Here is a 9,015-nt window from a genome sequence, read left to right as displayed (position 1 = left end):
AGGGACTCAAATAGAGCTCTCCTAGGTGTTGACCTCTTGCGCTCTCCAGATCGCCACCTGGGGAAAGCCACTTCTGGCAGCAGTTAGATCTTTTCCAGAGGCCTTCCCAGCTCTACCTGGGGGCCATCTGACCATGGCATGGCGGGGCAAGGGCGGGGGTGAGGGAGGAGGAGGGGAATATCTCTGCCTGGGACAGTCCAGCATAAATAACAAACCTTCATTCATCTCCTGTCATTCCCAGGTACCGAGCAGGGCTCTCAGAATAATAAAAACAATGATAACTAAACCATTTTTACTGTCTGCCAGGTAGTCCTTTTAATCGCTATAATCATCCCAAGTGATGGGATGGGCTGAGTGAGCTCTGTTTTCAAGATGGGGAAACAAGCCCAGACAGACCTCCCCTAGAGCAGAGGGACCCACCTCCAGGATCAAGGCGAAGTTTCTGAGCATGACATTCAAGGCCCCTGCCTACTCTTCCAGCCTCATTTGTCCTTTCAGGGATTCTGTGTCTGCAGAACAACTGGCTCTTTCTACGAACCCCTGGCTCTCTCCCTGTCTGCCTTTGTGCATTAGCTCTCCCAGTCTGTCTGGAATGGTCGCCATCCTCCCCTACCTCCCCTTGGGCTCCAACTTGTCTTGCAATAAGAATTAGCATGTGAGAGCATCTCTAGAGGCCAGATACGTCATCTACAAAGCAAACCTGGGAGTTAGGCATTATCATGCCCACTTTAAGGAACAGGAAACTGAGTCACAAAATAGCCAAGCAACTAGCAACGAGGTCACGGAGCCAGGAAGAGGCAGACTTGAGATTGAAATCCCTGGAGTTGGACTTTGGAGGGAGCCCAATATCTTCTCCACACTATGGTGCTTCTCGGCTCAGGGATCTCCTTCTCTGGGAAGCCCTCCTTGACCTCTCTGTTGGGTTAGGCCCAGGAATGGGCCGGAACCTGCCCTTACCAATCTATGAAAGCCAATTATTAAATTGTCCGGAATTTTGCAAGCCGGTTGTTAAACACAGCAATTATTAAAGATTCAATTATAAACACATAATTAAGTAAATTATATTAAAAACAAAGGTCATAAATACTCAAAACTTGCCACTTCCTCATTATTTTATTAAATTTTACTAATATCTATGCTCTGAAGATTATTTACATCCAGTGCATCTGTACGGTGGCGATGTTATGTAAGAGGGCACTGCTGTGCAACTCTCAGTGACATCACTATCGTAGCTTTGAGCTCAGCCACAGCTGGAATATTTACACCACAGAAATTGGCAAATGCTACCTATCAGGGCTTAGTTTATTGCTGTGTTGATTGACTAGATTTAACAAAGTGACGGAGAAAATCTCAACAGTGCAGAGTCAACTTGCTGCATTGCATTGTGAATAGCCCCCAAAATGGAAGAAAATATTCTTTCGATATTTGAAAACTAGTATTCAACTTCGCAAAGAAGTTGCTAACAATATTGATAAACAAGTGGGGTTCCAACATAGTCCTTGTTGTTTGACTTTCATCTTCATTGTTAATGTCAATGAAAATATCATGTCAGAATTACACTCAAGGAATCTCTGTTCAGCACTCAGCAAGCACACCAGCTGTGTTTCTCTCCATAGTAGCCGTAACTCCAGGGCTCTGAAACTTTCCCACCTATGTTCGCCTCTTCCGGACTCCTATTGAGAGCAGGGGTTGACTCTTTCTCTTTATAGAATCCTCAGTTTTGGGGGTAGGCACTTAATTATTGTTGAGTAAATGAATTCATGCATTCATGGCTGCATGAATAAAGAATTAACCCTATCCCCAACGAAATCCCCTATCCCCAACAAAATGAATTCTTAAGATATCCATTTATGCATATTTTATTCCTCTACTTATCATATATTGCTGAGTACCTACTAGGTGTCAGTCATGTTAATACTAACTTTCATGGGCTGGGCACATCGTAATGAAGAACACTACAATGGAAGAGATAAAAAATTTCTAGACTCAAGGGCTTTTTGTGTCTCGTGTTCAAAACAGCACCCAGATTCATGAATTACTTAAAGGAAAGTGAAATCATCAACTTCGCCATCTTCCCTCATCTCCAAGGATCCCAAATGAGCCTCAGGAAGAACTGATTGAACTTCCATTCAATGACGATGTCATGCCCGGGGCTGAGGAACTGGAATTCATGGAGAACCGCAGTTGTGTTTTGATTCCCCATAGATGTCTTTGAATTCGATCTTCCCCAATGACAAGAGGGAGGCGATTTTCCTGTGAGTGAAGAGCTGGTTTCTCGTGTCTAAACCATCACTATCACCATGTACCTGGGAGTGTCGCCTTACGTCTGCCGAGGCAGAAAGAAGAAACAGCTCAAAATAACGTACAAAACCAGGCTTAGAGGATCAGAAGATGTCAACCCATGTTCCTTTCAACAGAGGCCCACGGTAAGCCCCCACTTCTCTTTTCCCTTTGCTAGTTTCATGCAACTCAAACTTCAAGACCATCTTAGCAGATAAACAATATAGCGTGTATCCCATTAGAGTATTAATACAAAGATAGGTGGTCTAAAACTCACTAGGCAAATAATTAGTCACCAAATGAATAAGAGAAAAGAACAGCCATTAACTCAGTAAGTCACCTGTTAAAGGCGGCTGTATTTATATTTGGTTTGTGGTGGGAAGAGCACTTTCCCATAGCCAAGCAGGCATGATATTGGTTGCAGCAGCCCTGAGACGTCCCCCAATATATGTCTCTTTTCCTTAAAAAGAAGAGATGAGGAGGGGAAAAAACAAAATCAGTTGCTTCAACTTGAAAGTCAGAGCTAAAGGAGGCATTAGGAAAAGACTTTCCTGTGGCTCAGAGCCCTGATTACCACAATTAAAGTTCAAGGTGTGGTGCTATTTGCTCAGCATGCTCTGACACATGAAAGAAAATGATTCAGGCAAGGAAAATAATTACACATTAATTTGTGTTTGGCAACTGTGTTTTACCCGTTTGGCCCACAGAGCGAAGATAAAAGGTGATATTGTTGAAAATGTTTTATCTGCCTTCAGTGGGGTTGTCATGGGCTGCATTTGGAGACAGACCTCTTTGGTTGGGCATTTTCCTGGCATTGTGGGGCTGCCTTTTGCGCTCCATTGCCGGGGCCGGCCAGGAGGAGCAGAGGAAAGGTAGGTTATTAGCTGTTTACTGCCCTGAATCCTTTGTATTGGAGGGTTTCCCATGGGTCTGGGCCAAGTGGCAAGAAAAGTGACCCTGCCCAGGGCAAAAGCTCCAGTCCCCATCCTGGGGGCACTCACCCCGTATCATGCTATCTGTTGCAGTTTGCCGTGGAATGAAGAGACAGACCAGCCAGGACCACAAACCGGGCCGTCTATGGAGAGAGGCGGCAGACAGCCATGGGCGAGCTGCATAGCAGGCAGCTATGCCAGGAAGAAACGCATGCCCCATGTAGCCAAATCTCCCAGACCTTCAAAAGAAAAGTAAGGAAATCTGGATTTTTAAAAATGAAATCTCTCAGTTTTTGCACGTTGGCTTGGTTAAAAACAAATAAAGCATGTCTATGGGCAGCACCTGGCCTACTGGTGGCCAGTTTGGGCCTCCGAAATGCAGCCCAGGGCTTAAACACTAGCTTCTGGAGTCAGAAAGATCTAGGCTCTGAGCTCAGTTTCATCGCTTCCCAGCTGGGTGATGGTGGACAAGTTACTTAATCTCGTATGGTGGACAAGTTACTTAATCTCTCTAAGTCTCCATTTCCTATTTGTAAACTGGAGACAATAACAATTATACCTCCCTCCGAGAGTTATTGTGGGGATTAAATGAGATAATGCAGGCAAGAGGCAAGTTCCTCGCACAGTCCCTGGCAAACAGTAAGCGCTGAATAGGTGTCAGTGATTATCACTATTTATAACTGAACCATGGAAGAATGAAAAAACACATCATCGCCCCAGGCTTTCTGTCGATTAGGACGTCTGGGACACCTTGGCTGCGCCACAGATAATTAGATAATTGCTGAATGAATGAATGAAGGGATGGATGGATTAAGACGCCAGCTAGGGGCCAGAATGAACAATCCATCTGCCGTCTTCTCTTTCTGGTGATGTCCCTAGTTGTGTTTGTGCCAGTCGTTTCCCTTTTCGGACCTCAACTTCTTCATCTGTAAAATGGACTTGTTGTCCTTCTCTCACCAGCTCCGAGGGATGCTTTCCTGCCTCCTGACAAGATCTTTCAAGAACTCTCAGAACAAGTTAGGACGGGCCAGCAGGGACTTTACCGCCCGGCTCTGGGAAGGGAGGCAGCCTGCCACTGGGACTGTTCCTAACTGAAGGAAGACTGGTCCTCCATCATCCCACCCCACATGTGCTCCTTACTCGTCTCTCTTCTGCTTTTTGTCCTAGGAGGCGGACTTGGAAAAGTAGCTCCCTCGCCCTCTGCTTTTCAGTATAATTTGGGCAGTAGGGAGCCCATCTGGAGATCAGGGGCAGTAGAGGAAGGAGGTGGGGTATGTATCCTCCGCATCCGAGCCCCGCCCTGGTGAAGGGGCTCCTCTACATAACTCTCTCTGTTCAGATTCCGGGAACTGCTACCTCCTGTCATCCCTTTGGGTCTGGGGCAGTAGCTCCCCAGGCATCTCACCTTGCCCACACCTTTGATTTTCACTGACCATCAGGGCCTGGGGTGAGTGTGCTTGTTGTTTCCTGCCCAGACCCTGATGGATACAAGCAGATACCTCTCCACCATCCAATCCGTGAAAAATGTCTTCTAAGGAAGAAGACTTCCAAGTATGCAATAGAGAACACAAGCTTGGGGATCAGACAGGCGGGAGCTCAAATCCCTGTTAGCCGTTTATTGGCTCTGTGAACCTGGACAGGTTCTGTCATGACGCGGAACCTGCTTCCTCGTCTGTGCAGCGAGATGCACGACGCGTCTTCCAGGGCTGGGGGGCTGAGGAGGACCATCAGGACAGCCCCGCACGGTGCTAGCCAATCACAGCAGCTCAGGGCGGCTCTTTCTCTTCTTCTGCCTCTTCTTCTTTCGCCTCCTTTTTTCCTTTCTAGAAGCAAGAGTTTTTGTTTCAATTTTTTTTCAGCTTTGTACTTTTGGTAGACTGTGCCTAATAGAAATCGTTCCCATTGGTGGAGAGCCCACGGGCTCTAACCTCCCAACAATCACGAATGGTTATTACGGTGGAAGGGCATTATAGCCCCAAATCAGAGTGCAAAGACAAAAATTGAATATTATTAAAATTCTTCTCGAAAGTCCTTTAAAAATATTTACCCATACATTTTGATATATCTGGTGTGCGATGTATCCTCTGCACCCTGGGTGCAGATATGCACCATTCTATAATGTCTATGGCAATGTACAGTATATTCAGGACTATATATGTAAAATATCATTTTACGCTGTTTCAATTAAAGAAAGAGAGAGCACAAGTAGCTGATTTTGTTGAGTCAAAGGTACCTAAGATAACAGCCATACTGATTTTACGAACAAAGACGTTGAGGCTCTGGGATTGGGGGGAAGAAAAGACATTGAGGCTCAGAGAAGCCAAGCAATTTGTTTAAGCTAATAAGTGGCAGAGTCAAAATTCAAATCCAGGTGTGTCTGACTCCAAAACCGGTTTTTACCTTGTGCCATAATGTCTGGATTTATGTGAGTTGGAATAAACACACCCTCAAAACCGGCATCATCAAAATGACTTTCAGTATTTTATATTGGAAATGGCTTCACATACTGGGCTGGCTGCCTGTTTCACTCCCAGTCTCTTTTTTTTTTTTTAACATCTTTATTAGAGTATAATTGCTTTACAATGGTGTGTTAGTTTCTGCTTTATAACAAAGTGAATCAGTTATATGTATACATATGTCCCCATATCTCTTCCCTCTTGCATCTCCCTCCCTCCCACCCTCCCTATCCCACCCCTCTAGGTGGTCTTGACTTCGTGGGGCCTCAGCCCCACCGAGTGGTGAGACCAGGACCCTGGGCCCCGCCTGAGCGTGGGGGAGGAGTAGGGGGATGGGGGATGGTAGTGGGGCATGGCACTCACTCTTCCCTGTCGGCCAGGAGAGGCAGCATAGGATGGAGACCTCCGCTGATGGGCAAGCCAGGTAGAGATTTTTTTTTTCTTTTGGCCACTGATGAACGGTGATAATTGTTGGGAGGTTAAGATCCTCAGATGAAGGATAACTACCAAAGTGCCAGGTACAGAGAGGGATGGAGGGAGAGAGACTGGCCTTCTCCCCGTGGCTCCAGGGCTGATTCGGCCCTGACCTTGGGCAAGTCATTTGACTTTTCCCATCTGTAAAATCAGCCTAATGATGGCTTCTCTTCCAAACCACTTTGATTCTCAGATGAAAGCATCCATAAAAGTGCACAGGATTGCTATTAATTGCACCATTATTATTTTTATTCTTAAGGGATGAAGTCCACTAAACTTTAACTATGTTTTGACTCTCCCCTGACTGGCAGGATGAGCTCTTGACTATCAGATGACAAGCCTCTCTGACATCGCCCTTTGTAGGGAGGCAGGCGGACAGGCGCTCCCCACAGCAAGGCTGTCGCCCGGGCAGGTGCAGTCTGTGCCGGGCGCGCCCAGCTACCTCTGCTTCCACCCTTAGATATAACTGCATCCAACCAGCTGTGGGCAACGTGCTCAACGATTGGAAAGAGCCAGGAGCCAGAAGTGGCTGGGTTCCAGGCCTCAGCTGTGTGAATTTATGGGCACGTCATGGACACCCTTTGCCTGTGAGCTTCTGCAGTTTGGATAATGGGAACCAGCATCATCCCGCCCACCTCCAGGCCAGGTTCAGAGGAGGCAGCGCTGTGCAGGCTTTAATGCTGTTATCAGGTCAAGCGTGACCGTCGTCCCACCTCTAAAACATCAGCGTTGGGGAATTCCTTGGCGGTCCAGTGGTTAGGATTCTGTGCTTTCACTGCAGAGGGCGCGGGTCCCATCCCTGGCTGGGGAACTAAGATCCTACTACAAGCTATGTAGTGCGCTCCCCCCAAAATAAAACAACACCACAAAAACAAAAAAAAAGAAAAAACCCCCCAAAAACCAAAAACAAACAAACAACAACAACAAAATCGTCCTGCTGCTCTGACAAGAAATCAACGTAGGAGAGATACTTGAGCTCAGACCCCGTTTCTACCCCTTACTGCTGCTGGAAGACACAGATAATACGATCTACCTTCTAGGCTGGTGAGAAGGAAATAATTTGGATAAATCCTTAAGCCAGCGCCTGGTGCAAAGCACATGCTCGACCACCGACAGGTATGATTATCAGAGAGGAAGCACTTGGCAAAGAGCAAAAATGAATTTTTCCCGTAATTTAAAGGGCAATGCACATCTTTCTGGATTTATGAAGGATGTATATTATAAAAATATTAAAATAACTTTACCTTCCTTTTTTTTTACGCAGAAAACAAGATTACAGAAGTGATACACAGCCTGGGAGAAGATGGTGATTGGCACGAAGGAGAGCCTCAACTCGCCCACGGCCCTACCCCCCAGGGCCCCCCTGGGAAGACTTTGATGGGCGTGTATATCTCCTACCTCCTGACACTGTTGTGCCACACAACTTTAGGGCGCTAATGTTGCAGATCTTAAGGTCAAAAGGGGATATTTAGTTGCAAAGAGCCCTAGATTCCAAGACTTGAGTCTATTATCTGTGCCATATTTTCTTCTTTCATGCTGCGTTTTCTGCTTTAGACAAATAAGGCACGTGACTGGATCAGAGTTTCTGATCAAAGTGTGGAACATGAACACATTTTAATTTTCTAATCACTATGTGTTTATTAGAAATGCATGAACTGGAACAGTCGAACATATTAGAAGAATCTACATCCAGCAAATCAAATCCACGGTTTCATGAATAAATATTAATTATATATATATATATATATATATATATATATATATAATGTATTTCAATACATTCATGTAAATTAAAAAATGAGTTGATTTCAAGCAAACTATAAATAAACAGCAGTGCGGGTGGCATTCAGAGATGGCAGGCTCTCTCAGGATGATACAGTGCCTGAGAGCTGGAAAATACTGGACCAGACCATCTCTAGATTATTTCCTGCTCTAAGGTTCTCTGAAGGCACTGGTAGAATCTGTCACCTGGCTTCTTGCAGGCCTTTCCACCCAACTCTGACAGTGTTCAAAACAACCCCAAGTTTTTCACTGAATGGTCCATGTGATCCAAAACTTTCTCTCCACACGGTAGCTGAAACGTGCCACATAGAGGGAGAGCCATGACTGGGGCAAGAGGGAATGAGTATGGTCTAGGAAGCCTTTTCAAACCCTTTCAGATCCTACAAGCATTTACTGAGCACTTGCTATATGCCAGTTGACATGCCAAGTCCTCACTCATGATCTGGCTCTTTTAATCTTGCTGCCACGCTGTGAAATTTTACCTGCACCTTTGTCATTAGTGGGGCCTTTGGCCAGTCACTTAGTTACTAGGACCCATTTTATCTTCAGTAAAATGGAGATAATGAAATCTGTCCTGTGCACCTCACTGGATTACCATCAGGATCAAAAGAGATTGTGTATGGGAAGTGTCTTGGAAAATACAAAGTCCTGTCCAAAGAGAAGAAAAAAAAAAGAAAAAAAAGAACATCAGAAAACCTCTTTCCTCTCCCTCTGCTTCTCTTTCTTTAACAAAATTCACTCTGTGCCATTAGATTATGTGAGGACCTATGACATCATTTAAGTTGTCAGAGGTCTTGTTTCTCCAGCCCCTTTCAGATTTAATCACTGGCTCCTACGACCAATCAGTGGGTGTTTAAGTTCTAAGCCCTAAATTCTGCTAAACTTCAGTTTGAATTCCACTCTGTAACTTATGAGCAGTGCCCCTCTGGGACTCTCCTCCTAAGGATAAATCGGCAGTTGTTGCCCAGCGGATAATGGCAGTTGTTGCCCAGCGGTCTGTTGGGAAGATGCGACGGGCTGAAATGAAAGCAGTGGACAGTGTTTGGCTCATAGCATGTGAAAAATGTGTGCTGTCATTGTTATCATCTACT

The 9,015-nt window shown here is 45.5% G+C and overlaps 1 long non-coding RNA gene across 1 annotated transcript; it reads left to right on the top strand.

The window, feature by feature from the left end:
- Window positions 1-3,048: 3,048 nt before the first annotated feature.
- Window positions 3,049-7,639, top strand: LOC118893550. The gene is made up of 3 exons (XR_005019486.1): window positions 3,049-3,152; window positions 3,306-3,464; window positions 7,407-7,639. It is a non-coding gene; the product is annotated as an uncharacterized LOC118893550 (long non-coding RNA).
- Window positions 7,640-9,015: the final 1,376 nt, after the last annotated feature.

The sequence above is a fragment of the Balaenoptera musculus genome, chromosome 3, assembly GCF_009873245.2.
Source record: "Balaenoptera musculus isolate JJ_BM4_2016_0621 chromosome 3, mBalMus1.pri.v3, whole genome shotgun sequence".
NCBI classification, from domain to species: Eukaryota; Metazoa; Chordata; class Mammalia; order Artiodactyla; family Balaenopteridae; genus Balaenoptera; species Balaenoptera musculus.
The sequence above is the reverse complement of the archived record's forward strand: the minus strand, read 5'-3'. Positions and strand labels throughout refer to the sequence as shown.